This window comes from Prunus avium, chromosome 2, assembly GCF_965620075.1.
Source record: "Prunus avium chromosome 2, drPruAviu1.hap1.1, whole genome shotgun sequence".
Taxonomy (NCBI): domain Eukaryota; kingdom Viridiplantae; phylum Streptophyta; class Magnoliopsida; order Rosales; family Rosaceae; genus Prunus; species Prunus avium.
This window is the reverse complement of record NC_142285.1, coordinates 11,084,608-11,111,709: the sequence shown is the minus strand read 5'-3', so window position 1 is coordinate 11,111,709 and position 27,102 is coordinate 11,084,608. Positions and strand designations below refer to the sequence as shown.

The window sequence follows — 27,102 nt, the reverse complement described above, 5'->3', positions numbered from 1 at the left end:
ATTTTTATTTGCTTTAATACCCTTCATTTGTTGTTATGACATTGGTTGTGGCTAATTTTTAAACATTGAGGACAATGTTCATTTCTAGGTTTGGGGGTATTGGAGTTTAGCAAGTAAATTTGGTTTTTCTTAAAATTAAAAAAAATAATAATTGAAAAAAAAAAAATTATTTATTTTTTTGCTTGTTTTTATTTTAAGTATTGTTTTGTTTTGTTTTTTTTTTGAGTCACTTTCCGAACACTTATGATGAGATAGTGATAAATGTTTGCATGACTTAAATAAAAATTGGATTTCATTTTATTTTAGTGTTTTTTTTTCTTTATTAAAAAATAAAAAAAAAATTGGCATTGTTCTAGCATGATATGTTTGAAACCTTCTTTACACTTGTCATTTGTTTCATAATTTTCCAATTAAAGGATTTTCATGACCCAAAGAATTGTATCAAGCACAAATTAGACTTATATAACCATATAAAGTGAGCTTTTGAGCCTTGTACTTCAATTCATGAGTGTTATATACATACTCTTATTTTCTTGTCATCAAAGTTGTTGTTTGATCTCATTATTTATTGATTTGGTTGAACACTTAAAAGTCATTCATTCTTATGCAATTTGACTTCACGACATTTAAGAAGTGATATTAAGGCCCTCTTTGGATCGTTTGTGCCTTTCAAGCTAACCTTATGCATGCTTAAGCATGATTTTCCATTGTTAACCATTTTGAGCCTACATGTAAACCTTTTCTTTCATTTTACCAATTATATTTCCTCGCCTTAGCCCGAAAAACAAGAATTTACCTTTCTAAGGAACTCATGAGCTCTAATTCGGATGTGTTTTTCATGCTAAGTTTGGGAAGGGATATTACATAAAGAAAAAAAAAAAATTCACTCAATTGGTGAAAGAAAAGAAAAGAAAAGAGAAAAATTGTGATTAAGTGGTGGTTGAATGAAATTTCATTTTTGGGTTTCATTTTTGGGCCTTCAAAATAAATTGGTGTTTGTTCAATTCAAGGAAAGGAGTATGAATCAATGTAAATGAAGGTATAAGGAGTTTTGATCATGTAAAAGAAAAAAAATCTAATCGTGATGATTCGAAGTCTTGTAAACAATTGTTTTATGCTCTTATATTTTGAGTTTCTTGGACTTTGTTTTATCCATACCCTTCATTTCTTACTCACCTTACACCCTTGGCCCCATTACAACCTATACTAAAGACCTAAATTGATCTTAAATGTCATGTGGTTGAATTGCATCCATTTTTCTACTTTTAAGTGTTTGGCATCCTTCTTGAGATCATATTAATGCAAGTTCTTCATCTTCCTATTTTGAGTTAAGTCCCTTATGATTTAACTCTAATCTCATGTTTATAACTGAGTGTTGCATTGTAGCCCTCTTCTGAGTGATTCATTTGTGAGAGGACAACTTCGGTGAGATTTGAAGTTGCATTTGTGCTTGGTATGATTTTTGAAATTGTGTGAAAACTAAGATTGGGGAATTTGTTGCATTTGGCTATCACACTACTACACTTTGAACATGTTATGTTTTGAACTTTGCCGCCTTGTAAATAATGTCTAAAATTGAGCTTTTAAACTTTTGAGTCATGTGCATGAGTCATTTCTCTTCATAAAATGTTCGGAAAGATTGTTTTGAGTTTTTATTTATTTATTTTTGTTTTTATTTTTGTTTTGTTTTTGTAATTATTTTTGTTTTTGTGTTTCTTTTATTTTGCTTAAGGACTAACAATTCTAATAAGTTTTCTAACCACTTTGTTTTGTAGAGTTAGTAAAACGTTTGTGGGTATCGTTTCTGTTAAACCCTCAGGAGACACAACTCCTCCTACTAGGGATGCCTAGAGGTTTAAAGGCTTGTTGCATACGCTCAATGCAATCGAGTTACCTACGAAAGTGGTCTAGTTAACTTCTTGTTTTGTTTTTAACTTTGTTTTGTGTTGTTTTGCTCGAGGACTAGCAAAATCTAGGTTTGAGGGTATTTGATCGGTTCATAATTGTATATCATTTTGTACCTTTCTAGCTTATGATTTGGTTATGTTTTTGAGTTAAACTTGTGCTTTTAATCCTTTTTGTGTTTATCTTTCAGTTCATTGAGCTTTAGGTAATAATGATGGCTTTAGAGAGCATAATTCATGCAATTCAAGCATGTTAAGGCCTAATTTGGATGAATGGATGAAGAGCTTAAAGACAAACTCATTTTGGCTACAGCCCCCTGCCAGTCCAGTTCCGTAGGTCATATTGCAAGCATTGTTTCAACAACCTACATAGCTCGAATGAGGCCACATTCTTCATGAAAGTTGTTCCAATTGGTGTGTACTATAACATATCCAAAATTCAGCCCCATTGGATAAATCTGGAGTCCGTTACCTAGCAAACACAGAACCATGCTCAGGATGGATCTTATCAGCGCGGAAATTGAGTTAGCAATTTGTTTCGGCCTTAACTTCTTCCTCCGACCTTGGATTGGCCCAAATAACATATGGCTGGAAAGAAGACATTCTGAACTTCAATTTCGAGTGCTTAAAGTCCTAATTTGATTAAGAGAAGCCCAAGTTGTAAGCCCTTGAAGTTGCTGGTCATGCTGACCTCAGCATGTGCTGGTTGGATGCTTGGTCATGGTGAGCTAGGTATGAGCTATCATTTCTGGTTGGAAGCTTGGTCATGGTGACATGAAGATGAGCTAGGGCTGCTGGTGGGATCTATTGGTGAAGTGCATCAACCAATTCAAGATTTTCTAATACAAGTGCATCACCCAATTTAGATTTTCTAATACAAGTGCATCAACCATTTCAGATTTTATAAAACAAGTGTTGTATGCATTAGCCATATTGAATTCAGATTTTCACTTCCCCTAGGCCTATAAATAGGGAAGTTCTCTAAGCTTGTAAACACACCCCAAGGGGGGGAGCTCTCAAACACTTCTCTAGAGCTCCCTTCCCTTCTCTCCCTCAAATTCTCTTAGTTTTGCTTTCTAGTTCTCAATTCTAGCTTTCTTTAATGTTTTCTTAGTTGTAATTTATTTTTCTTGTAATGTACATTCTTTCTTAAGTATTCAAGTTTAATTAGTTTCCAAGTTTCAATTATGGTTTTTGTTCTTATTCATTATGCTTATAAGTTAATATGCTAGTTTGAATGATTGATCACCATTTAGGCTTGCATGTTAGCTATCTTGGTTTGAATTAAGAGTATACACCATGCTTTAATTCGAATTGAACTATGAATAGGAAGAGTATGTATGGACATTCGACAACAGGGATTAGATACATACTTGGTTGTTTAAAATGTTCTTCTATGCTTAATGGGTTCCTAATGCTTAATTTTAGGTTAGACAACAAATGATCAAATTAGGGAATTAGGAACACAAGGTTATGACCACACACCATGGCTTAATCATACTTTAGCTAGAATCAATCCATTAATCTAAATTGAACTTGGGAACTTATCTACTTGAGTTAGTTATTTTCTTTCTTCCTTGTTTTATTTATTTCCCTTCTTTTTCATTTTTGTTTTGTGTAGGAAAACTGAATTGGATCATTCAATCACCAATCCCTGTGGAATCGACCTCGCACTTACATACGCTAAACTACCAACGGTTCGTGCACTTGCGAGTATCACAAGTTGAGGATGCAACTGAATCCATTTTGGTGCAGCTGTATCTACGCAACAATATCCCCTCGGCTCGGAGCACCAGGCCGTGAGATTTGCGAGCGCCAACACTTTTGGCACGCCCAGTGGGACACTTGTCAAAAACTCATGGTGGAAACCAGGGCACATGCAAAGCTCAAGAATAAGACAGTCGAAATGACTTCCGAGACTCCTGAGTCCACCTCACCGATAACTATCGCCGAGACCGAACAAGCGGTCAGAATCTCGGCCAGCATTCCAATGACGACGGATCGCACGGCCGAGTCCATGCAAGAGCAAGCAGTAATGGAGGATCTGATCGCTAAGCAGGCATACAAGATAGAGACATCCTTTATGGCTGCAATGGACAGGTTCTCCTCAGAGCTACGAACGCTCTTTCAAGAGAGGATGCCGGTAATGTCGTCCGCGACACCTCCCAGAGCCGGACAGAGAAACCAAGAGCGCGAGAGGATTGAGACCTACGACGAAAGCAGCAGCCTCGGCGCCTCTGGCCGCACCCAAGCGTCAGGCTACGGCCAGCATTCTCAGCCGTCGACGAATAGCTGGGGGCAATCCCAGCCAGCATGGGTAAATCCCGGACCGACCTACCCAGCAGAAACAGCGTATGGCCCACTCCATGCTTTGGCCGTATCATTGGGGCAGAACAACCCCACTCCCTCCGCGCTCCAACAACTCGGCCCAATCCATACTTTGGCCGTCCAAACGTAGCCCAGCCTAAGCAACGCGACCACGACGTCATCACAACAGTACGGTCAGAGTAATTCGACCGTTACACCACCGTTGCAGGCGTCGTTATTTCGGTTAGGCTCCCACCTTCAGTACGGCTCGGCCATTCCGACAACAACACACACGCACCCTGGTCAAACCCATGGCGCTTATCTAGTGCCACCCGGCTCGATCGCAACGGCCGAGCCCCTTGTTCAAGTGGCCCAACAGGTAAGGCCACAGAACGATGCACAACAGGTCCCGCGGCCGTTCGCAGCCCAACAAGAAACGCCCCCCCAAGGGCTTTGGTTTGAAGACGTCCGACGAATGATCGAGGATGGCCTGGCTTAGAGGCGGCCGGAAGCGCCAAGATACACAAAGCCGTACCCACCAGAGATTGACCGAACCCCTCTTCCCCGGAACTATCAGTTGCCAGAATTCATGCTATTCTCCGGGGATGGGCAGACTTCCTCCATTGAACACATAGGCCGTTTCACGGCCCAGTGTGGAGAGGCCGATTTGGACGCCTAAAAGCTCCGTTTATTTGTTCACTCTCTCACCGGCGCGGCGTTCTCTTGGTTCATAAACCTTCCACCGAATTCGGTGAGGGATTGGTCTGACATGGAAAGGATATTCCACGAACATTTCTATCAGACCAACCAAGAGATAACGGTCGCCGAGCTAGCAAGAATGAGCCAGCTTCAGACGATTCACCTCGCGATTATCTGTAGCGATTCAAAACATGCAGGAATTGGTACCGAACAAATCTACCAGAAAGGGAATTTGTCAAAATGGCCAAGGAAGGGCTAGAGTTCGAAGACCGGAAAAAATTCCAAGGAATCGAATTTCGGGACATGCATGACCTAATCAACAAGGTGGACAGATACGCATCCTTGTTGAAGGAAGAAATGCAGAAGAAGACAGCTTCGAAAGGGACTTACTACAGGAATCCCATCGTCGGCAACGCCGAAGCAGACGGCTTCGCGGAGGCCGAGAGCGGCGAGGCCGAGGTAAGCTCAGCCGAAGTCAACACAGAGTTTCCGCCCCTTCAGGCGCCGGTCAATCCAATCAAAATTGCTTCCCCTAGCAGTTCCAATGCGTCCCTCCAAGGAAAATCCAAGAAAGAGTTAAAAGAGTTAGCTGAACAAATCCTTGCCCAAGTTACGCAAATGAATGATGAAGATAGTGATGATGCCAGTCCAAAGTCCAAATCTTCCTCAAGTCAGCCTTACAGTCAAAAGCCGAAGCCCAGGTGGTCCAACTACCCCAACAGTCAAGACCCCTATGATTTAAATGAAGACTAAGCCTTTCAGCAAAGTAGCCGAAAGCAAGAGTTAACGCAAGATGCCCTGAGTTTAAGCAAAAGTTACCCTGACAAAGAAGTTTCACTCAAGTTAAAGTAGGAAGTAATTTCAAAAGTTATTTTGTCTTCTTTCATTTGCCCAAGTCTATAAGTTAGAACCCCAAGTCAATTGTAATCTTCAAGCTTTGTAAGCATTGTAATTTCTTTCAGATTTCAAAGTTCTCTCATAACCAATATTCTGAGATAACTCTTGAGGTTAGTTAGGTGTGAGTGCTTAGTGAGTGTGAGTGCCCTTTGGGACATTGCTCCTATAGCATTGCCTTCTACCTTCAAAAGTTTTCTGTAAGTTTTTGCAAGCTTCATTGCTTCACAGTTAATAAAGTCATTAATTTCAAGTTAAATTATTTCCTTGAGTTATCATAGTCCTTCAAATTCTAATTTCATGATTAATTATATTTTCATTCATGCTATTTTAGAATTAAGAGTTTTATGTATTTACGCTCTAGTTAAATTCTATTTTGAATTATTTCAGTTCTATTCCAATCTATTTTCCTTTCTCCCATTCTTAGCTTCTTCTGGCCTCTAGTCCTTTTCTGGTATATATATATATATATTTGTTAAGGCCAAGAGGCCCCTATTTAAAGAGCCGAACTACTGTGATGTCGGTAGTATAGGATAGTGAAAAAGTAACTGTAGAAGCAGGATGAACTTTGGCTAAAATACTGATTGAAGTTGCTTTTACTTTGTCGGTGCTGCTTTTACTTTATGCTTTTGCTTTTACTCTGTTGCTTTCACTAGTCTTCATTAAGATCATAAGAATCTGGACTGTCTGGGTAGTCTGCCAATCTGAACTTTTGAGTAGATTCCTTTTGACTGGGCATCCTCTTCGAGTCAATAGCAAAGTTCAACTACCAGTCAAAAGGAATCTACTCAAAAGTTCAGATTGGCAGACTACCCAAACAGTCAAGATCCTTATGATCTTAATGAAGACTAGTAAAAGCAAAAGCATAAAGTAAAAGCAACTTCAATTAGTCTTTCAGCCAAAGTTCATCTGTGCTTCTACAGTTATTTTTCCATTATCCTATGCTACCGACATCACAGTAATTCGACTCTTTAAATAAGGGTCTCTTGGCCTTAACAATCCAAAATGTAATTTTGAGTTTCTCAATTTCATAAGTTTTCTCTAGAGACCTCCTCTGAGAAACTTTTGTCAAATATGTATTTCCACTGCTACTAGCTGCCATCAATAAAATCTTTTAGTCAAGATTTTCTGTAAGTTTATTTCATTTAAATTCTGAGTCTGTTTAAATATTTACTCTATGCATTTATTCTATAATTATATATATATATGACCACTACCAAACTTGCACTCAGAAAACAATCCAACTGAGGTATTGTTTGACTAGTCCACATGGAAGAATCCTCAATTGACCATGATGCTAGGGAACGAGTCATCCAGCTAGGGACTGGCTCACTAGCATGCACAATCCTCAATACTCGTACGCCTGTGACAAGTCCTACGCGCGCAAACTAATCTCGCTAAGGGTCTATGAAACACCCCACCAAGGGTGCCCAAGTTCCAACATATCCAAATATCCATAGTTCCCAATTTCCAAGTCCAGCGAGGTATAGGATAGTGTTTATAGCACTTCAAATTGACATAAACTATAATCCACTCTCTTTCCATAATTTCATTACCAAAACCCAACGTACCCCACACATAACCAAGTATAGATAGAAATTCTCAAAAATAATATATATCAAGTCAATATACTCGCAATATGCCAAAACCCGAATATATTGCAAATAATTTATAAAAATATCAAGTTGCAACTATTAATTATATAAGAAATTCAATAAACCAATAAATCATTATACATTATTTTTCCATCATAAAATAATGCTTATCATTTGAAAACAAAGTCCACTCACAAATAGTCTCACGCTGTTTAACCCTGAGAGGGTCTCGCCTGCTAAGTACGAGTAGCCAAAGTACCTATTAAACAATATGAGGGTGAGATTAATATAAACTGCTTCAAACGAGAACTTTAAAATAATCTCCAAATTCCCGAGGTTTAAGTGTGTACAACGAACGAAAAGTTCCTAAGGTCCAACTATGCGTTTTGAATGGTGGAATAGCCTCAGAAGACACTCAGTTAACTGAGTGGTCAAACTTTCCAAGTTTGGTCAACTGGGCCTGCTGGGCCCACCACCCCCGTTCCCGATCAGAAAGTTTCTATGTGTTCAACAAGGTTTATTATACATATCCTGCAAGTTTGGTCATAATCGAACAGTCGGATCACTCGTGATCGCATGATCAGACTGCTCGGGATTGCACGATCAAACGATTATCGTTTAACATAATCTTTGAAACATTGAACCGAAGCATATGTGGCTTCGATTCACTACCCGCGAATTTCTACACGATCCTACAGGTGCCTCGATTTAATATTTTAAATTAGAGATAATCCCACAGTCCAAACATTTCGAACCCGAATAACGCCTAATATGCTTAATCCGATCGACGGTCAAACGATAACCAAATTCAAATCCGAGCATATCGTGGTACTTGGGACGACATGGGGATCATTTTAGAACCCAATGGCCCACCACAAAGTGGCCCAGGCACCAACAGCGCGTGGGTGCCCAAAGTAATTTCAGCGCTTGTTAAGACCTATAACTACATGATTAGGACAATGAGTGGAGCAACTTTTGTTCTTGGACCATGGCCAAAAAGTGATCGAAACTTGCCATAAACACAAGCCAAAAACCGGCCAAACTTTAAGCGATAAATCAAGTTCCAAAACACAGAAATTATTCCTAATCAACCCAACCATCAACTAGAACACACTAAGAGGATGACAAAGCATACCTAGATCGAAGAAATTGGTAGCCGAAATCGCCAGAACAAGCTCAGGGAAGTTGAGAAAAACCGGCCAAACCTTCGTATTTCCGCGCGACGGGTGTGTCAATTGACGATGGCTGAGGGGTGGGATGGAGAGAGAAGGTGGAGGCAGTTCTTTTGGTATCGGCTTTGTTGCCGATGGTAGGCTGTGGCGGCAGCAGTGGTCCAAAAACCGCCGGGTGCAAAAACTAGGAAGGGGTCTGTTGCGCATCAGGGGGGGCGGGAGAGAGAAGAAAGAAAAACTATGTTTTCAAAACCCATTTCAAAATATTTATGAATATGCCACTAAACTTCAATAGCTCGTAACTTCTTCATTTCAACTCCAATTTGAGTCCACTACGAACTCGTATTAACGCGATCTATGCAATAGTACCATTCATTTCCCCAAAATCCTTCTGGATTAAAAAATGACCAAAATAACCCTATCCCCGAGGGTAAAATTATAAATCTCAAACATTAAATTAATCAAATTAAACGAATAATTAAAATTTGGGTCGGGATGTACAAAAAATTTTGCTCTTAAGAGGTTGGGCCAATATCTAATATCATAGCCAAAATTCCTAAAGTTACAATAGTACAAGGATCATTCTTAAAGATCATTCTCATCTTCATGCTATCTTCATTTGCAAAAGGATCATTCTTAAGGTCTAAGTGACAGCTAGTTAGCATATCTTCATTTGCAAAAGGATCATTCTCATCTTTATGTTGAGTAGCAGATGCTGACGCCATAGTTTTGTCATCAAGGTCTAAAATTCATGCTGAGTAGAAGATGCTGACGCCATAGATTTGTCATCAAGGTCTAGAATTTCTACGACCTTTTTCAAGTCCTTTTTAGATGAGGATGAACTTGACTGATCAATAATTGCTTGAAGCCTTTTGAAAGGCTCAGCTGGAGTTATTGCAATAGGTTGAAGAAGAATAAAGGAACACAAATATAATGAAACTACGAAGGATATCATACAAAATTCTGAGATCCTGGGTGTCAATTACATAAAGGATTTTTATAAAGATTAAGTCAAAGATTCCAAACTATTATACCAAAGGTTGAACAAGAGCCCAATTCCCGGTCTGATGAACATACTAATGCTGTTAGGAGACTAAAAGTTCAAGTTAAAGAACTTCCTTGTCTAGCCTTAGCCAACCCAGAAGCCTTCAAAATTGTAGAAACCGATGCTTCAGATATAGGGTTTAGGGGAATCCTAAAACAGAAAGTTAATAACTCAGGGCAGTTAGTTAGGTTTACCTCCAGAGTTCGGAAGCCAGCTTAGAAAAACTATTCTATTGTTAAAAAAGAAATGTTAGTCATTGTCCATGCTGTTTCCAAATTTGGAAGGGATCTTTTAAACAAAAGGTATTTAATAAGAGTCGATTGCAAGGCTACAAAAGATATTTTTTTTAAAGATGTAAAAAATTTGCCTCAAAACAGATTTTTACAAGGTGGCAAGGAATTCTTTCTACTTTTGATTTTGATATTGAATTTATTAAAGGTGAAACTAAAACACTCCCTGATTTTTTTAACCCATGAATTCTTACAGGGTGTGAACAATGAGTTCCGGGCAACTGACCCCACAAAAGAGGACCAGCGCTCTTGATATAAAGCATCACCATCGAAACCACAACAAGGAAAGAGAAAGGATGATTGCTGAAAATCCTTTCAAAGAATACATGAGAATTCCGCTAGCTATCATTGAAAATAATGATCTAGAAAAGCATCCTAGAGTTTTGGCTGAAAAATATTTAAGAGATGATATTCCACCTCTTAATAAGCCTCGGATATTTTACGAACAGTTGCTGATTGAAACAGAGTCGGTTCGCATTGTTCATAGGCATAAAAGTGATAATAAAAATATGATTGCTTTCTCCAAACTTCAGATATTAGAAGTGATACAGCTGGAGAGATGGGGTCCAAGCCCTGAAAGGGCCACAAGGTTCCACCAGCCGGATATTAGGCCTTATTACTATAATTATTTTGATTATAAAAAGGCTTGGGATTATGTGTTATGTTTTCAAAATCAAAATTTTTCCCACTCTTGGTTTATCCAATTTAAGAAATGGAAGACATAGAAAGTTCACAGATTCTTTGTTAGGAATAGTCGAGTCAACTTTGGGGGAAGGCCCGATATATTTTAACTGCTTTCCAAACTTTTCTGTTGCATTTTCTGATATAAATGTCTTAAAAGCTTTAACGTTGAATATTCAAACTCAAGGTCATGACATGGACCCAGGATCTCGAAATCTAGCAATCATTTATAAGGTTTCATATAAGGTTATGAACACTGTCTCCTATAGGGTGCTATAAAAAAGATGCTACCATATCAAATAAATCAAGAGCAAAACAGAGCTTAGTTGTGAAAGTGAAATTGAATGAAAAGAACATAGCCCTTATAGCGGTTCACATCTATTATTCCACCCACATCTCCCCTTGGATCATTAAGTTCAGCCAGAATGGACGCAATCCTTTGTTTTGCCTCTTGCAGGAGGTGCTTCAAATCAAGAAGTGTTGTCTCACTTTGATTCTTGTTTATAAATGTGGTTATTTTATTAATAATCTTAAGGATGTAAGAAAGACAAATGAATCATTTAAGGCGAAAAGTAGAACCAAATTTCAATTTCACCAATCATACTGTATAGAGAAAAGGTACGCTTAATGCTAAGCTTGTTTCAAAACCTTTCATCAATTAACATTTTTACTTCCGAAAGCATTGCAGCCCTGGTGGACCTAGCATCAGCAGACTTTCTGTTTTTCTATTTATTTAAAATAATAAATAAATAAAAGAGGTTATTGTGAAACTTAAAAAATAGATAAAATAAAGATATTAGCCAAACAACTAGGCTAACTTGCACAAAATATAATATTCAGAGTAAGCATACTTCAATTCAAAGTAGGCACAAAATCCACGGCACTAGTTGCCTTCGACATGCCAAGCAAGAAAAGGCAGCGTTACATAACAATGCAAGAAGAAACAAGGGGAGTTTCACAATTATTATAACTTGTATATGACTACCAATTTTAACTTGGTCATAGGTACTTGGTGAAAGAAACCTGGGGAGTTCACAATTACGGGTTATGAACGACAAAATCAAGACACGAACAGGACGCACACACTCAGAGCTCAATCTGAAACTATTTTATGCCTCCTAACTAATTACATGTCATAATATTACAGGAATTGATCTCGAGTTTGTGTTAATACTAAAAAAGACATTTTTCCCTCCTAGGACCTCATTTTGAAAGCAGCAAGGGTAAACAGTGCAGAATGGCCCTCATTTTTATACAAATTAAGAAGAAACTGGTTCCAAGAGTCATTGTTATAAGTCCAAAAAAACAATTAATGATATACATGTGCAAATCCTGTCAAAGTAAGAAATATATGGTCCCTGCATTCCTTGCCTGCCCATGTCTTCATGTTCAGGAAAAAAAAAACTTACCACTTGGATGCCACAATACAAAGCAAATCAAGGATGATTAATTGTACAGTAGCAACAATTAAGACACCACAACCGAATTAACCCGAACACTTGCATGATCATGGCTTGCTTTACAATAGCATGTGTGATGCAGGGTCATGAAAAGCCAAACTAATCAGAAAATAAATAAGCTCAACACACCTGCAAATGACCATCGGCAGAAACAGTGATGATACTTCATCAAAAAACTCGTCACCGAATGTCAAGAGCGTTTTCAAATCCCTTTGAAGAATCTGGACAGGTTTAGCGTGGTTATGTCTGCATTACAGAAAAAGCTATTACTACTACCAAAGATACTTGAGTTTCCAGTGAGTGTATAATACAAGCAGGCCGGCATCCAAATCAAAACAAAGATCGAGATTCGGGCTCACCTGTCGAGGGCCTCGAGGCTAATCGCAGGTGAGCACTACCTGGCTGGATTTACTAAGGTTGATGAAAACAGCGACTCTACGAAGACGAGCCAGGTCATAGGTACTTCGTAGAGTCGCTGTTTTCATCAACCTTAGTAAATCCAGCCAGGTAGTGCTCCCACATCATTCACCATTCATCATGCAATCCTCAAAATACCTCTTATTGAAGAAATACCCTGAATCTTTCTCCAACCTTGATTCACACGCATAGACACAACAACCAAAATGAATCACTCATTATATAAACCAAACAAAACAACATAAGTTCCATTAATTTGCTCTGTTTTTTTTTTTCCAAAAAAAATAACGAAAAAAAAAGTGCCAAAACGTCTTCCTTTCAATTTTCTCAATTTTCTTGGCAACCAAGCGAACCCCAAACAACCGCCAAATGAACAAATAAACAAGAAATACGAGCTCTCTGCTACGCTGCTACGCCATGGTTTGCATAGCTGTGGCGGTTTGTTTCTGTTTTGTGGCGTGTGGAGTACGGAATTGAGAAATCAAGGAATTGGAATGGGGCGAGTGAAATTTGGGGGAGAACTGGAACTTGGAACCCTAATTTGGCTTGTTTTGGTGGTTAATTAGGTGACGGGAGCAGGAACGCAAAATTTTGGGTTTGATTCTGAGTTCCAATTTTCCCCCCAAATTCCACTCGCACCATTCCAATTCCTTGATTTCTCAATTCCATACTCCACATGCCACAAAACATAAACCGCCACAGCTATATATATATATATATTAAGAGGTTACATATAACCCAAATAGTGCAAAAAAGATACAATCCAAACAAGTTATTGAAATACAAAACAGTACAAAATAAATACATTACCTATACTTTTCTAGTAAACCATTTGAAGATTTGATATTGTTCCTTAGTGACACATCAGATGGAGATTATTAACAGATGCCTAGTTACAGGCTTAGCAGGCGCAGTAATAATGGCAAAAATTGAAAACCAAGATTCTTGGTTACCAAATTTTCATTTCGCCTAACACCATATTGTGAAGTATTATATAATGCCCATTGACCTCAATTGAGGATAAACAAAAATAATAGATAAAACATGATGCAGTATGCAATTTAAATGCACCCTCAACAAAATTTAGCAATGATGAAGAAACTGTAAGTTTATATACTCTATGGTAAAAGGAAGCCGACAAGAATTAAAACCACATTTAAAACTAACATTGTCCAATAATCTATAAGATCTGTAATAAGTCGTCTTAAACTAACATTGTCCAATAATATACCTACAATAAAGTCCAAGATTCATCTGCCAAGATAGATGACAGCATTCACAAGCTTTTTAGCAGGAGTAGCAAGGTCTTTCAGATCAAAGCTTATCAATTCACTCGCATCTCAATCAGCCATTCATTTTCAAGGAGCTTTGTTTTCCAATCTTTAATTAGTCTCATCTTGAGCTGCGAAAAAAAAAAAAAAAAAAGAAGCAAGGTAACGCAACAAAAAATAAACCCAAAATATTATCCTAACTTGTCCATATATATAACTAAAAATACTACCTCAAAAGACATGTGAAACAAAGGTAAAATGATAGTAGTTGAAACTCAAATCAATTCCAGAACGTGACGCAATTCAGTCCTGCCACATGTTTAATGGGTTCCCTTCTGAATCCAGTATGTCCTCCAAGCTCTGTCTGTACACCCATTCTGCCACAAATAGAAGAAAAGTTAAAACCATGAACCAAGAAGACCCAATAACTAAGTATATCAAGCATTCAAGAAGTTCAAGAACCCTTCACAAGAAAAAAGATAGTCCTTTTATACAGTCCAAATAGAAGTAAAAATTGAAACCAAATTACGCAAAGCCCCTAACAATTTACCAGAAAAAATAAAATTGATTAAAGCAATGAATTAATACATAGAAATCGAGTTTCGGTTTGGTGTTGTCCTGTTTGTCAATAAACTGCGGGCTTAATCAAGATCCATCAAACTCCTCAATCTTCCTAAATTTGCAGAAACACAAAACTGAAAATTAAAAGAACAAATCAGTAACCAAACGTGAAAGAAACAATTAAGGCATAAAAGAATGACATAAAGGGTTAAATAGAAGTGAGATATTGCTGCAAATACAGGGTAATGTATCATAAGGATCAACCATCTTATTCCGACCTAAGTAGATTAATCATGCAGGAAAATATATGGAAAATAACAGACTTTGTTAGCAGGCTTGGTCCAAATTGGACATAAGCTATGCCCGAACTTTCTGCGCTTAATCCAGACTTCCATTCATCTGAAGTTTTACAAAACAGAAAATATGTTTAACAAAAAAGAGAAATGAAAAAAAAAAAAATCAGATCCAAACTCTGGATAATGCAGGAGATCGTAGATTAACGTCCTTTACGATTGTGTAATTCTAATATAGGTTAAATCTAATAATAATTGAATTATTTGAGCTCAAATCTAAAAGCCCCAATTTAATAATAGCCCATGAAAGCATGAAAACGGCAATAATGCAAACTAACACTCAAATAGAATTCTGTAAACAACATCGGCAACAGATTGTTGTAGAAAAAAAAAATCATTTAAAACTGTATTGTAATGATATAGAGGATTAAGAAAAAGGACCTTTCTATTGCTGAGACAAAGACAGATCTTTTTACAAAGAAAACAAATAACAGAAAACCTAGCAGGATATGTGTGAGACCTGAGAATCGTCAACATCAGTCTGAGCGTGAGGCCTGAGAATCGTCGACATCAGTGTGGGTTACAGGGAATCGATCGATTCACACTGTGGGCTGTACCAAGAGAGAATAAAAAGATAACAGATAGAAGAAAGAGGAGAGGGGAGAAAGAAAGAGAGAAGAGACAGTACAGAGGAGTAGGCCTCGTTAATGGGCCAGGCCAGGCTAGCCCGGCCCAAATTTAATGGGCTTGAGTCGGGTCAGGCCGGGCTTCAAAGAGAAGAGAGAAAATAATGAGCCGGGCTATGTTGGGTTTTTCAGAAAATTCGAAGCCCAAGCTCATCCCATGAGACAGGCTTGAAAAAGCCCATTAGGTTGGGCCAGATTAAGCCCAACGGGCCAAGCCTAAATAGGCCTACTTTATTTTGTCTTTTTGTTTATATGGATTTTTTTGACAATATTTTTTTCCTATGTTTTGGTGTGTTTCTATGTTTCCATTTTTTTTATAGTTCTCTATTTACATTTGTCTATATGTTTATGTCTCCATTTTTTTTCTTTGTTCATAACTTCATAGTTTTTTTCCCCCATAAATATAAAGATATAGTTATACAACCGTCATATTAACTAGCCTCTCTGCATGCGCATCCGCGCCTGCAAGAGGCTTTTTAAAAGAAAAAATTAAATTTATTTTAGAATTAAAAAAGATAATGGGTAGTTGCGTTCCATAAAAAGAGGATCCATTATTTGATTTTTCTTTTAATTTTAAATTTTTTTAATATGAAAAAGTGTAAATTTACCATATTATCCTCACTTAATTAATAATTTCAATTCTTAATGTTTGCATTAACCAAGGGCATTTTCTGGTATTTTGAATGTTTCACCATTCTCTGCCTTTTGCTTTATATATATAGATAAACTCATGTTTTATCCCATAATTCTTTTTTTTTTTTTTTTTAAAGTTCTTACAATGATAATAGATAATGATTTTCTCCATCTTTCATTTAACTTGAGTTTTTATATATATTTATTTATATGTATGTGAGCCCATGGGCAGGGCTTTTTTATGGGAGGGCCGGGTTGGGCTTTCTTAGGCTCAAACGGGTCTGGATTATGGGCTGGGTCTATGGGCCGGGTTTATGGGACGAGCCTATGGGCCGAGCTTTAGACACCTAAGCCCAAGCCCAACCCACTCAACAACGAGCCAAGTCGGGCTTTTGCTCGATGGACTGGCCCATGGGCTCGCGGACCTAATGATGACCCCTAGAGGAGAGGGTTGAGAGATATGGCTAAAGCGAAGAAGAGGGGTAGGTTTGAGAGGGGAATCTGAAATGTCTAGCGGGAGAGCTAGCGTGAAAAGTTTTCTGGAGTGCTGATCAGGATGATAGCATTTTTGCTCACCACTTTAGATGCATTTAGATGGATGGTTAGGATATACACCTTGACTTAAGTGGTGAGCAAAATTACTTCACCAAGTAGGCATCACTCCCTAATATTACAGAAAATTATAATAGATTTTGAAACGCTATTATAGTCATAATAAATAGAACTTATTGTTAGTGGAACAATGAATAATTATGAATTTTAATAATAATAATTCTCACAAAAATTATAACACTCGAATACAATAATAAACTTATATACAATTAATGTAAATCAACAAACACAGATAGAAATATTGACGATTTTAGTGATTGAAGTTTCAAGAATTGCAATGTTCTGAAGATAGATTTCGCCTATATGCTTGTGCTCGCAATTTTGTAAGTGTCTATTTCCCATAACACAACAATTAATAATTGTGACTGCTCAAATATCTCATCTTTCATAAAACATGAGTACTCAATATTCATTACAATACAAATCTTGATTCCTACCACATGCACAGCCTACTTACCACATCCATACAAAATACCAAATCGAAACAAAGAACTATTATACATATTATATGGGTTATTTACTCAAATGATTCTCAAATTTATACCCGAGTTGCATTTTGGTCCTTTAACTAAATTATTCTCTCACAATGGTCCATCAACTCTCTATTATTTGGCAAATTGGTCCACCGTTACATTCTATCAAAAATTTCATTAAATATGAGGGCAAATTGGTCATTTTGTACTCTCTCTCTCTCTCTCTCTCTCTCTCTCTCTCTCTCTCTCTCTCTCTCTCTCATCATAGGTTGCTGAAGTTGGGAAGGCCAAAGGTCTTTGGGCCTACTGACATCCCTTTCCCCAAAAGTATAGGTTGGGGTGAGATCTTGCTTGGGTGTTTTTGTAGCTTACAAATAAGGAAAAGAAAATTAAAAAATAATTAGATGTTCGGGTTAAGCCATAAGTGGTGGGAGGAGGAGGAAGGGTATGCTGTTGAGAGGGGGGAGGTGGCGAATGGGAGAGAGAAAGATAACAGAACATGGAGAGGGGTCTGTGGGGTAATGGGGGAGAAGAAATCGGGGGGAGGGGGCGCTGGGTTTGGGTTTGAGGATTTTTCCTCTTTTCTCAAATTTTTTAAATTTTGTATTAACTTTTGTTGAGGCCCAAAATGTCACGAGAAGCCCAAGCATTAAAGCCCAATATAACATATAATGTTGGTCATGCGTTAATCCAAGCTATATAAATAATATACATGTCATGCCAAACAAATAATACATTATCCTTGACCAAAAAAAAAAAAAAAATACATTATCCTATGCTAAACAACATGACAAGCTTAAGTGGGCCCAAGCCACATACATACATGGGGCTTGCTGAGCTGGTTATGGTGTGCATGGATACAAGGATCCATGAGGCCCATCAAAGGTTTAAAAGAATGGAGGTTTTGGGTTGCTTGGGAGCCCCAAAACCCAAGCCCATTTTCTTGAGCCAGTTGAATGGGTAAGCAGAGAAAACGTACCTTCTTCTAGAATTTATTACCCGACTCCCAATTTCTTCAAGCATTAAACCCTTCTAGCAGCTCTAGAACTAGGTTGCGATGCCTACTACCCAACCCCAACTTCCCAGCAACAAAACCTGAGTCAAACGCCATAAATCAGTGTTACCAACTTCTGCGCCGCTCATTCATTGCATGCTTCAGAAATGTTGGAGCTCCAGCGGCTATAAAAGAAAGCAATGACTAATCCAACAAAAAAAAAGGGAACAACAACAAAAGCAAGTCATACTCTCTAGCTGCTAGAAACCTCATATTCAAGCATGATTTCTTTCATATTTTTCATCTCTATCCTAATACACCTATTGCTGGAAACACCCAAGCTTAACCCATTCATTCCTCTTATTTCCTCCGAGGAAGGCAGATGCAAGCTCACCCTCTGTTGGAAATCACCCAGCTTCAGCCATTCCAAACCCAGAAACAAGCCCTAGCTATCCCAAGCTCACCCTCTGCTGGAAATCACCCAGCTTCAGCCATTCCAAACCCATATACAAGCCCTAGCTATCCCAAGCTCGCCCTCTATTGTAAATCACCCAGAGACAAGCTTTCGCCTTATCAACCCAAACATATCCTCTGCTTCCTAGAAAACCCACTGCCATGAATATACAAAGCCCAAGCCTTCCTCTATCATGCTTCTCTTCTTCTGTAAACCACTCCAAGCCATGAACATCATCTAGAAAACCATCTCAAGCTATCCCAAAACCAACCAACACAGCAATACGAGCAAACCATAGTCTTACTGCTGGAAAACACTCAAGCTTAACCCTCCTAGCAACCAAATCCATTCGAAGCCATAAAATACCCTTTATCAAACAGTCTATTCCAATCTAAGCCTCTCTCTTGCTAAACTCATGGAGACTTAGCTCCTACACCACAAGCCTCTCATGCCAAGCCTATATGATTTGCGTACAATATCAAAGTATCAACCTCAATATCATCTGCCATATGCCATCACAGATGCTAAGAACTCCATCTTCTTCAACATCTTTTCCAACATTACTTCACTACCTGCAACACATACTCTGACAGGACCCAACCCAAATTCCACTTTGAAATCCGAGCCGAACCCTGTGCGTGTTCGACACCTGGCAGGTGCCAGACACAATTGACCTTATTGCCCTTCTAGTCAAAAGTTCTAATAAAACTGGAGTTTGACTTCTGCCGAAATTTCAGCAGAGTCTCCCTTGTAATTAGACCAAACGCAAAGTTACACCTGTCAGATAAGCATAGAAATATGTACACCAACTGCCAGCATACAAAAATTTTCATACTAACAGTTAGACAAGTGTTCTAGGGCAATATCAGAGCTCTACACAGATTAGATTACAAGTATAAAATAATTAAACAAGACCCTACTTTGTCAAGGAAGGTGGCGGAAGATGGACTCAGCCTGGTGGTGGCTCACTGTGCACACTTACTGCCTGAGAGCGCAAAACATTAAAAGAGTGAGTGGACCAAAAACAAAGTTTTAGAAAATAGTATAAGAACATACTAACCCCACTGTAAAACAATTATAAAACTAAATCATTTCTTATATAAATACTCGTACTGGAATCACTGCATTCATATCTTTATATATATATATATATAGTCAATCACACACTTGATTAAAACATTAAGTCCTCGAAAGCATTGAAATCAACTTTAAATCTACCACCTAGGTGTACCCATTTAGCAATCCGTCAATTCCTTATAATCCGTCAATTCCTTTAATTTCCGTCAATTCCTTTAGTTTCCGTCAATTCCATCATCGTGCCACCGGAGTGACACGTCCTAGTAGACCTCGGGAATGACAAGGTCACCCGAGCCGCAATCTCGCGGGATTCAAGGGACACTTGGTCCATCTGAGCCGCGTTCCTCACACCCACGGTTTGGGGGTCCCCGAAACTCGTGGGGCGGTGTCTAGCATGCTGACCTACTCGAAGGCAACTAGATGTCTGTCGACATCAATATAACCGAAGGCAACATAATTTTATTCTAAAGGCAACTTTATTTCCGAGGCAACATTTATTATACTGAAGGCAACCTTGGGTACCTATGGTGGTTTAAAATAAATGTATATATATATAATTCTGAAAATGATTAAAGTTTATAAAACTACTTATAAAACTATTCCTTAAATCCTGCTGCCCTTTAATCTGGTAATACCCTAGTTCTGACTTCCCAAATCCTTTTTAAAGTTCAACTAGGCAGCATATAAGTAAACAGAAATGTTTAAATCTATCAAGTCATGCTAGGAAAGCCGTATTCAGAAAAACTTATTCAAGATCAAATAATGAAATTAAATTGCATAAAATCGTTTATAAAACAAACAGTCCACTCACAGATACTCTGTGCTAGCTGGACCCTTTGAAGGTCCCTGTTCGGTTCATTTTTACACATGATTTTTCATGTTATTCACCTATTATTTTGAGTTAGTTCTTGACATTTTATAGCTTTTTACTTCCTTTTTGTGTTTTCTTAGATTTTACCTTGGTTAGAATGAAAATGAGCTAAAAGTGCATTATTGGTTATAAATTCTGATTTTGTTCATTTTCGTAGGTCAACTTCTTGGCCTTGGATCAGCATGCTCCAATGCTCGGATGAGGTGAATATCTTCATGAAACTTGTTCCAATGGATGTTAACTACAACATATCCAAATTTGAGCTCCATTGGACAAGTTTAGCCTATCCAACTGATCATATATGTTACAGCAGCTCTGGAAGTCCGATTTTGGCCAGCTTTCACCTCCTTTGTGTCATCTTAATTTCTTGTTACCATAACTCTTGGTAACAAGGAATTACCTTTGTAAAAGAGATATTTTCTGAAGCATTTGGCATCTTTGTGAAGTCAAGGCTTCATCATGACAAAGGGGACAAGGCTTAAGGCTTTAACAAAAGTAATTGTTTTATATTAAAAGATATTTTGGAAAAGCTGGAAAGGAGGAGAGAGGAGTGCAAAGAGCATCAGCCATTGCAATCAGAATCATTCCACAATTTGCAGAGATTTTTGGAGCTGGAGATGAAGCTTGGAGCTAGGGAGCTCAAGGAGGAAGACAAGGGCAACAAAGCAAGAAGTGGAAGAGATTTCCACCATTGAAGACCTTGAGCTCCCATGTTCACAAAATCTGTAACTTCTTTCTAGTTTTGTTTTGAGTTTGTATTTGAAATAAGTATGAGGAACTAAACTCCATAGCTAGGGCTTAGGTTGAGGCCCTAAACATGATTACCTTATTGTTTTGATGCTTGAGTGTATGAATTTCTAGATATTGTTGATGAATTCCAATTCACCAAATTAATCTATCCTTGATGTATGTTCTTCTTTGATTGATCACCTTTGAAAGCATGCTTCTTGAGATTGTTGGGATTATGTGTATCCTCATGTTATCCTAAGCAATAAATGGATGAAGTAAGAATCATCCATGTGAATTGGTTTCTTGAATACCTAATGTAAACACCATGCTATTAGGGTTCTTGTGATGTTCATATTCTCTTTGAACTCAATGGGTTTTTCTTGTAATTGAATCAAAGTACTAAGCACACCTAGATTCGATTATAGGGAAGGCACAAGTATTGTAGCACTCGTACTGCACTTTACGTACATTAGAGAGAATCAATGCGTCTTGAGCCACTCGTACTGGTCTTGATTGCGAACATCTTCAACAACACGTTTAGAGTTCATCACTTGAGTATCCATGAACTTTGGTAGAATTGTTTAGGGTGGATTCCGAAACCCTAGTGTTTGTTACATTTTTATTTCACATTGTGATAATTCATCTCTGCTATTCTCATTTAAATTCAAAGTCCATTTACTTTCATGCAATAGAAATAGGTCACTTGAACCAAACCAAAACCCCCCCCCCCCCAATGTGTGTGTGAGTTGTGTGTTTGATAAGTTGTGTGTCTTGTTTACTGAATTCTGTTTACTTTCGTAACTGTTTTGGACTTTTGGTCCGCGTTGTGTTCTTTATTTTTGTGTGCTGAATCCAACCGTATAAAGAACGTGAAATTTGGATAAACGGTTGGAAAGTTATAGGCAAAACACTGGACAGAGGTCGAAACTGGAAAAACAGATAAACGAATCTGCCCAAAAACGACCGGTCGTTATTGTTCAGGCGACCGGTCGCACATGAATCTGTCCAAAAAGACCGGTCGTCACTGTTCACGACCGGTCATGGCACTGTTCATGGCACTGTTCACAGGTGATAAATAGGTGATAAAAGGGTGATAGAAAGTGTTGTTTCTGTTTTTCTTTGGTTTCTTGTGTTGTTTCATTTCTTTTACATTTCTTTACTCATTTTTAGTTTCCAATTTGCATTTGTGCATTTGTGGTGTGTTAAATTAGTGTTCTTTACGTACTCAAATTAGAACTTATAGGAAGCCGACAAGTTCTTCGTGGGATCGACCCCGTACTTACATAATCTATACTTCATTAGATTCGTGCACATGCGGGTATTTTTAATTGGTTGTTTGCACATTAATTTGTGTCCTTTTAGGAATGCAACAGTCCCTCCTGCGGGTTACCTGTATAACCATCATAGTATTTTTATTAAAAACTCTGCTCAGTAATATAGTATTAAATTAAAAAACCCTGACCCCCGGCTCCTAAAAGTGCGTGCATCACTTTAAAGGTCATTCCTATGCCCACATTGGCTTTTCTCTCAATGGGCACGATTTAAAAGTACCTAGGGACTCAAAAGCGATAAAGTCCCAAAAAGTCAACTCGGGACCCCATGGGGTCCACGACCTCATAATTCCGATCCGATCGTTCCTAGAGGTTTCAACAAGCCTAGGACACATGTTCTGAAAGTTTGGTCTCGATCGGACGGTCGGATTGCTCACGATCGCACGATCGGACTGACGAACGATTTTCCGTAAACCTAGCCCTAGGATTGGCTTTTTCGGAGCATCTGGGACTCTGATTTACGATCTGTCGAATCCTACACGATCCTTAAAATACCTGGATCAACATACTCTAGTTTGGCTATGATCCAACGGTCCGAGCATATTGAACCCGGAAATCGCACACTATGCGAGATTCGTTCGGGGTTCAAATGTTATCCAAATTGAGATTCCTAAACTCCTACGCGCTCGTGAGGACACGAGGATCGTTCTGGGACCAAGAGTGGTCCCTGCTGCCTGACTCACGCGCCACCCACGTGCCGGCAGCGCGTGGGTGTGCAAAGTAAATTCCTGCGGCCGGAAAATCACCAAACCCCCGGCCCAAACTCCTAGCCTAGGTAAAACGCCTAATTTGGAACCACTTTTGTTCTTGGACCCAAGCCAAAAAGTGGCTGGAAGTGATTGAAACCGAGCTCTCTAACCGGTACAATTTCAAATCAAGAATTAACCCTACAAACTTCAAAATCCCTGAAAACCTACCCATCCACTAGCTAGATCGTGAAAAATAGTCGAAAAACCATACCTAATTTGTCCGATTTGGTGGCCGGAGGAGGAAGAAATCGGCGGCGAAATCTCTGTCAAAAATCCGGCGACTTTCGTGGCTTTTTTCGGTCGAGTCTGGCGGCGGTTGGCGTCGGGATTGGACGAAAAAGGCTGCTGGGTTGGTGGCAGTTCAAACTCGACCGGTCCGGTGTGAGGTGGTGGCGGCTGGCGGTCGCTGCAAATTGGGGAGGGTGGTGGCTGGACAGTCGAGGGAGAGAGGGAAGAGACGCGGTGAGAGAAAGAGTGAGGAGAGAGAGAGAGAGAGAAGAAATCTGGTTTTAAAATCTGATTTTCCAAAATTACGGTTTTGCCCTTTTTTCGTACTTTGCTCGTAATTCCTTCGTTACAAGTCTGATTCGAGTCCACTACGTGTCTACGGACTCATTTCGTCGCGCTCTACGCAATGGTACAAACGAAATCTCCAAATTCTTCTCCGGTCAAAAAGTCGACTTAAAACCTAATAAAATATTCTAAGGGTATATTAGTCTTTTCCTTCATTAAATTAATAGTTAAATAGTAATTAAGGTTTGGGTTGTTACATACTCCACTTCAAGAAAAGCACTTCCAATACAACAAAATCAAGTAAAATCATTCTAGTACCTATTATACATCAAAACCTGCAAGGAGCCATTGAAGATGACCAGAATATTCCCTAAGAATCAGCATTCTTTCGGGATATTTTGGGGCCTAGTCCTTGAACCCAGGCGAAGGGGCAACATCACTCTCTCTTTACAACAGCCCAAGTCCACTTAGAGCTACTGTAACAAAAAAGGCCCCCACAACTTTAACCCTATTTTTAGTTTTAAATTATGTAAAGTCATATTTACCCCAAAATTTGGTTTAAACTAATAGAAAATTAGATTGTGGGACCAATCTGCTGAATAATAAAGAGTTGATGGACCATTTGAGCGAATAATTTAGTTGAGGGATCAAAATGCAACTAGTGTATAAGTTTGAGGACCATTTGAGTAAATAACCCCACATTATATATAGGTGCTAGTTTTGCAATGTTGTAACAAGGGAGCTAGTTTCGCAATTAATTTTCGATCCGGTTATAAAGCCGAGAATTTCAGTATTTTATTTTGGATAGCCCGCTAGACTTGTCTTTTAACTACCTCAAGTCTCATATATGGATTTTTTTTGGAACTAGACTGATATTCCCCTTCTTATTATGCTCATATTGCCATCGTAGGCCTTACATAATGATCTTTTAGCGTAGTAGTATTGCCCTATTAGTGTCCTTTTATTGACTTGTTATTATGTTCATATCGCCTTTAGACCTTATAGCATTTTAAGTATGATTATTGAAATATTTGCTCATATGTACAAGGGTTTTGCCCTATGTTGCACAGATACTCCTGATCGGTTCATAATTGTATATCATTTTGTACCCTTCTAGCTTATGATTTGGTTATGTTATTGAGTTAAACTTGTGCTTTTAATCCATTTTCTGTTTTGATAAGTCCATAATTTCATACACTTGCTTGCCTTCTTTACTTAGTGATTTTGCTTAGTTTCTCTTTATTTTGAGTCACTTACCTCTATTTGTGTGTTTTGTAGGTTAAGATAGCAAGAGATCACATTTGATGCAATCCATGCATGTTAAGGGCTGATTGGCAAAGAGCAAGAGCTTAAAGACAAAACCAAAGTTGGGCCATACTTCTTGTCAGTCCAGTTTCGTAAGTCACCTTGCAGGTCTCATTTCAGCAATCTGCGCAACTCGGATGAGGAGACATTCTTAATAGAAGTTGTTCAATTGGGTGTCTAGTATAACATATCCAAAATTCAGCCCAATTGAACATATGTGGAGTCCTTAGCCCGTCCAACACTGAACCATGCTCAGGAGGATTTGCAGCTGCCAGCTTTGAGCCTTGTCTCCTCCTTTAAGCCATGTGCCTCACCCATGCTGCAACTGACTTTGGATCCAACATAATGAGTGAAGTGGGGAGGCATTCCAGCTATGAAATTCTAAAGGAGCAAGTTGGTACATGCTGGAGTTATTATAGAGAAAGCATGTGCATGCATGTAAAGCAAAGAAATGAAATGAAGTCAATTCCAGTCTCTGTTCGGCTGCCAACTTGCAAGGCCCAAAACGCACACTTCTACTGCTCCGATGGGAATACTTTCTTCATAGAAGTTGTTCCAATGGGTGTCTAGAATAACATATCCAAATTTGAGAACCATTGGATACGTTTTGAAACCTCTGGCCTTCCTACACCAAGACTGGTTCAGAAAACTCGTTTTTCAGCAACCAAAAGGCAACCACATGGGTTGGCAGCAAAGGCAGCCACAACTGATCACCTTTGAACCCATGTGAAGATGCTTGAGGTGCAGCAGCAAAAGATGAAGGATGGTGTGGGAATCCATCATGATGTTCCTCCCTCTTAGCCCTATAAATAGAGAAGCCTTCAAGCTTCAAAACACACCCCAAGGGGGGGAGCTCTCAAACACTTCTCTAGAGCTCCCTTCCCTTCTCTCCCTCAAATTCTCTTAGTTTCCTTTCAAGTTGTCAATTGTTGTAACAATAATGAGTTTACTAAATTTTCCTTCAAGTTTTCTTAGTTCTACTTTACTTTTATTTGTAATGTACATTCTTTCTTAAGTATTCAAGTTTAATTAGTTTCCAAGTTTCAATTATGGTTTTTGTTCTTATTCATTATGCTTATAAGTTAATAGGCTAGTTTGAATGATTGATCACCATTTAGGCTTGCATGTTAGCTATCTTGGTTTGAATTAAGAGTAGACACCATGCTTTAATTCGAATTGAACTATGAATAAGAAGAGTATGTATGGACATTCGACAACAGGGATTAGATACATGCTTGGTTGTTTAAATTGTTCTTCTATGCTTAATGGGTTCCTAATGCTTAGTTTTAGGTTAGACAACAAATGATCAAATTAGGGAATTAGGAACACAAGGTTTTGACCAAACACCATGGCTTAATCATACTTTAGCTAGAATCAATCCGTTAATCTAATTGAACTTGGGAACTTATTTGCTTGAGTTATTTCTTTTTTTTTCTTGTTTTATTTATTTTCTTTTTCATTTCTATTTTGTGTAGGGGAAACAAATTGGATCATTCAATCACCAATCCTCGTGGGATCGACCTCGCACTTACATATGCTATACTACCAAACGGCTCGTGCACTTGCGAGTATCACAAGTTGAGGATGCAGCTGAATCTATTTTGGTGCAGCTGAATCGAAGCAACAACTCCAAAATGCTGGAGTGTCGGAGTGTCGGACACACCGATGTTGTCATCAGATTAGCTGCACCAAAATTGATTCAGCTGCATCCTCAACTTGTGATGCTCGCAAGTGCACGAGCCGTTTGGTAGTATAGCATATGTAAGTGCGAGGTCGATTCCACAGGGATTGGTGATTGAATGATCCAATTCAGTTTTCCTACACAAAACAGAAAAACAAGAAAGAAAATAAATAAAACAAGAAAGAATGAAAAGAAAATAACTCAAGCAGATAAGTTCCCAAGTTCAATTTAGATTAATGGATTGATTCTAGCTAAAGTATGATTAAGCCATGGTGTCTGGTCCTAACCTTGTATTCCTAATTCCCTAATTTGATCATCTGTTGTCTAACCTAAACTAAGCATTAGGAATCCATTAAGCATAGAAAAACATTTTAAACAACCAAGTATGTATCTAATCCCTGTTGT

General features: G+C 38.4%; 1 long non-coding RNA gene across 2 annotated transcripts; it reads right to left on the bottom strand.

Moving 5' to 3' along the window:
- Nucleotides 1-11,146: 11,146 nt before the first annotated feature.
- LOC110749904 (uncharacterized) lies at nt 11,147-15,272 on the bottom strand. 2 transcript variants are annotated; one of them, XR_002525645.2, is made up of 7 exons: nt 15,110-15,272; nt 14,620-14,695; nt 14,324-14,430; nt 13,966-14,112; nt 13,696-13,866; nt 12,407-12,638; nt 11,147-12,293 (listed from the first exon to the last, which is right to left on the bottom strand). It is a non-coding gene; the product is annotated as an uncharacterized LOC110749904 (long non-coding RNA). The 2 variants fall into 2 exon arrangements; XR_002525644.2 differs by lacking the exon at nt 14,620-14,695 and having other exon boundaries at nt 15,110-15,271.
- Nucleotides 15,273-27,102: the final 11,830 nt, after the last annotated feature.